Here is a 5,145-nt window from a genome sequence, read left to right on the forward strand (position 1 = left end):
TGTTTAGTTGTATATGGAAGGGTCTACAATTTGCCTCAATATTTTTTTGTATTGTGTGTAAAGTAATAATCTAGCCTACTAACTGTGAAAATATCACAATATTTTGCCTTTTTAAAAAAAACGAAATTGCTCCTTTTATTTCATAAACAGACTACAACTAGAAGTCACGTGACTTTGCCCTTTGACGTTAACTCACCGTAGCATGGTTTGTTTATTAGCCTGGTTAGCGTTGTCACTTTATTTTGCTGTCTATGCACTTAACACTACCAGCTCCTCATGTGAGAAGTTACAAGTTACCTCAACATAAAGGTAATTACCACGCGATTTAAATAGCTTTCTGTCATTACGAAATCATTTAATTTAAGCCATAGGTTTTGGCCCCATTTGTATGTGTATCCAAAGGCTGCTGAAGCGCAGGGTAAGTTTTTTCCCCTCGTTTCAGTGATTGGTAGCCTACATCATCTGGGTGATGGCTTCGAATATGTGTAGCATTTTTTCCACTCACATACCCAACAACTGCTGATCAACGCCGACACACAGTTTCATCTTATCCACCACTCTTTCGCCTGTACTAACGTTACTGTAACTGAAGTTCTCAAACTTGCGATCTTAAAGAGACCAGCGGATCCTCTAACTCTTGTGGGTCTAACCTTAGTGCTGCTAATGACTGACGGACTCGATCGACGTCCTGACAAAAAAAAACATAGGCGCCAATCAGAGCTTCAGAGCTAAGGCGAGGCTAAAGATTAGCGTTAGGTGTCGCTAAAGAACTCCCGCAACTCTCGCTACTTAACAGTAATTGCGCATGACATTAATTAATCCGCACACGAGTTTTATTTATTTTTATACCGTGTATTCTCCGTGTAAATTCATGCACCGAACCGTGACGCCCGTACCGTTTCGGTTCAATACGAATACATGAACCGTTACACCCCTACTGTTCACCACCTTTGCCATGGCAGTAGGTGGTGCATGGTAGTCCATCTGACTGACAGCAGCAAGAGGCCCTGGAGCATGCTGGCACTGCCTTGCATCCACAAGCAACAAGCTGTAGAACTGTTTTGGGTGCAATGTCAGTGTTGCCATGAACAGGCACAGGAGGTGTTTTTTTTTGTCAGCTGCTCTCCACAGAAAGACTTTTGATGTGTTCCACTGCATATTCTCTTGTTGGAAGAATACTCTTTATTTTAGGATGGTCTCTTTTCTTGGTGAATAGCATTTATCTCAAGTTACTGAGGCTTTCAAAAGTCTTTCCATAGTAGAGGCAAGAAAGGAAATCCATTCCTGCCTTTATGCTCATCTGCTTCTACAGTACATCTGTAAAATTCTTCCAATCAAGATTCCTCTTGCGCATCAAATTGATTGCTGAGTTTTTTCCTTTGCCATATGGATATGACACACTGTCACAACCAAACAGTACATGAACAGCCAACAAATCATAACATTTGTCTCCTAATTTGTCAGCCATAGCATTAATGTCAATTACTCTGGGCATCCATGGCCTACTGGTTAGGGAATCGGACTGAAGGGTGGCCAGTTCGATTCCCGACTGGTAGGAAAAATGAAGGTAGAGGGAGTGACTTAACAGCGCTCTCCCACATCCATATCAATGGATGAGGTGCCCTTGAGCGCCAGATCAAGGGCTGCCCACTGCTCCGGGTGTGTATGTGTACTCCTAGTATGCTCACTGCTCTAGGGTGTGTGTGTTTGAATGGGTGTTCACTGTTTGTGTGGGTATGTTGTACACTCCCCCACTCCCCCCTTGTACACTACACCCGAATGGGTAAAATGCAGAGCACAAATTCCTTGTATCCGTGTCCCACATTTATTGGATTAGGGTTAAGGTTAGGCCTGAGGTGTGGGTTAGGGAACATAGGCATGCTCCCGTACTGGTATATGTAAGTATACTTGGGTAGCCGTGGCCTACTGGTTAGGGCTTCCGGCTTGAAACCAAAGGGTTGTCAGTTCGATCCCTGACCAGTAGGATGTGGTTGAAGAGCACTGCTCTCTCATGCCCACAACCATGGTTGAAGTGCCCTTGAGCAAGGCACCTGACCCCTCACTCGCCACTGTAGCAAGTGAACACTAGTTTGTGCTTCACCTCATTTGTGCTCATTGTGTGCTTCACCTCACTGTGTGTTCACTAATTCATGGATGAGATAAATGCAGAGACCAAATTCCTTGTATATGCAAGTATACTTGGGCTATAAAATTGATTTACATAAATTATATTTGTTGTTGTAATTCCAAATGATACGTCTCATTCCTTGCTGGAATATATGGAATACTGGAAGAAATCATTTTCTTGATTCGGTCCTCTCCTCCTGTAATCAACTTTGCAGTTTACTCTGTAATTAAGGGGGCAAATTCAAGGACTGTTATAGTTATGTAATGTGCTGATTAACTGGCAAGTACCTCATAACTCAGACTAGTTTGTATCAATCCTGGACTGTGGTCTGTTTTTAAAGCATTAAAAAATGTTAGGATGAAAAATATTGTTGTCTTTAATTCTGGGTGGAAATCCAAGGACAGTTATAATTATTGTGCTTACTACCTGGGAAGTACCTCACAACATTGCTGTCTGAAATTCAGCGACTGATTCAAGGGAAATTAAAGCTAAGGTGCTAACTAACCCGCAAGTTGGTGAACTAGGGTACATCCGACTTGCTATAATATTCATATTAAAATGAATTACTATTGAATGATTGTATTCCTGTATGTATTAAGCTACATGGCAGTTCAATAATTTATTTTATTTAATACCAAACATGACACGATTTAGAGGTATAAGCTATTATGCCGCAAAAAGGAACCTAATTTGACCTTAAAGGTCACTTTGCAAAAGGTATTTTGTTCTCTGGAGGGACCTAAACTATTTTTTCTACTTTTTTATGGTCTAAGCTGATTTCTGTATGAAAATAGCTTTAATTTGATACCATACATGATGGGTTTATATGTTAATGTCTATTTAGATGATTTTATATGATTAAAAAAGGGGTGTGGCAGCTGATGCCATTTTAAAGAAAATGCTCAAGGGTGCCGGAGCGGCACCCGTCAGATTCTGAAAGGTCACCCCCTGACCTATCAATTTATGCAAAAAAATTGCATTAGTACCTTATGTCACACTTAAGCCCAAATTCCACAAAGTTCTACCTGACTACTAGGCTATATACAATACTCGTTGTATTGTAATGTTGGGGACATGGCAAAATAGCAAACTCTTGAAGCTGAAATCTGAAATAGATCGATGTAACTCTTTCATATTTTATGTTGACATTGCAAATTAGTTATTCATATCCAGGGCACCAAAAGGCACCCTTTACGAGAATGACTCAGTAGCCTAATATGTTTTATGAGACTGATGGCTAGGCTATTGCTTTAGGGAAATGTTTCTCTAAAACTGTATGGCAGTCTTTAGTGTTTTACTTTCCAAATGAATGACTAGAAATGCTAGCCTAGGCCTACATGCATTTTTTGCATTGCAGATTGAGACTGACATGTCATGCAGTGCACAACTGTTAACTATTGTGACATGTTAATATTGCTGGAGCGATTCAGACATGTTTTCTAAGATTCTTCGAAGTGTCAGGAGGATGCAGTCACATTTTAGTTTTGTAGAGAAAGAAAACCCAGTGACAGAACTTTTTGGTCAAACGTTATGATAGAGCAGCAGTCATATCATTTCTTTAAGTAAAAGCTGTTCCATGCATGCAGTTTGTTAACCATTATGCACACCAGTTCAATTTACTTCTAATTTAAGAAGGAAGTGTATGCCAGAGGCAATTTGTCTCATATATTGAATGTACTTCACCATTTTTTTTTATCACCAGCTGCCACTGATGTAGGCCTATACAAAATACATAAATACATACTCAGTTAATTCATGCCCTTTTCAGTGTGTGCTGATGTGCTTTTACATCCTACAAAAACACACCATAACATAATCAACTTAAAATTCACTCGCTCATTGTACAGTCTATTACCTAGGTGTGCAGCACTTCAGATCAGTTGAATTCTAATAAATCCAATCAGGTATGCTTGGAACAGGGGTGGCAGATTTACAAAAGAACGGTTTATTATTATATATATATTTTTAGTAAAACTCACAATCATTGTCCCCGAGTTTTGACAGTAAAAAAACAGCACTTGAGGGAAATATGTCTCAAAATGGAGGTCAGCTGAAAAATGAGGTGAAAATGTGTCCATTAGGCCTACTGTCTAATTAACTGATGTAGACCTGTAGAGTCTTCGGAAAATGTGGCTTGCACTGTAACCTGTAGAATTAGATTTTTTGCCATCTAGAATAGTTTTGTACTTGGCTGATATATGATATGATGTTATTTTATTCTTGAATGGATTTTATATTTACCATAACTTTTACCAACAGTGTTTTTTCATTTCGTTCCATTACATATCTGCCTGAACCACTAAAACGACCAAAAACGGGAAAATAGACGCAGATTTGTGAGGTTTCAAAATGTACATAATCTAAAATATAAAAAGGTTTCAACTTTCATTCTTTAACAGACATAATCACTCAAAACAACAGAGGCACAATTAAACATGCTTTTCAGTTTTGATTTCAGAAATCCACTGTGCCTAACAGTGTCAAATTTTTAAACATCCTCTGGCAGAGCAATCTAGCTGATTTACACAGGAAAGGTAATTACACAGTGACCAAGCTTAGTATTACAACACCGGAACATACAGGAAAAAAACACTGCACACACCAATGCTTATTGGATCTGTCTCCAGTCTTTGGTGAACTGAGTACTCGCATGATAAGGGAAGTCGTCATGCTGCGGTAGCCAGGTCCAGAGGGTCACAATAACAATTTTCTGCCATTTCGGCATCAGCAGTATGATCACAGAAACCCAGTAGCCATTTTCACAGCGTAATTACAGCATAAATTAGGTGGGGCATAGCCCCCCCCCCGTCAAGGATTCTTCCACAGGAACACAAACTTTCAAGTCTGCATAGGTATTGGGGGTATGTAATGCCTTACAACTCAACCGTGGGAGACAACCAATTTATTTACATCCTGTATATGTTGTATGGCCACTGTTTGTGCAGTGTTGGTTTATAATGTGTGTGTGTGTGTGTGTGTGTGTGTGTGGGGTGGGGTGGGGGGGGGGGGGGGTCGGG

Source organism: Alosa pseudoharengus, unplaced genomic scaffold (genome assembly GCF_046254945.1).
Source record: "Alosa pseudoharengus isolate Yale_2024_CS ecotype anadromous, Long Island Sound unplaced genomic scaffold, YU_APseudo_1.1 YU_APseudo_1.1_scf_4, whole genome shotgun sequence".
In the NCBI taxonomy this organism is placed as follows: domain Eukaryota; kingdom Metazoa; phylum Chordata; class Actinopteri; order Clupeiformes; family Clupeidae; genus Alosa; species Alosa pseudoharengus.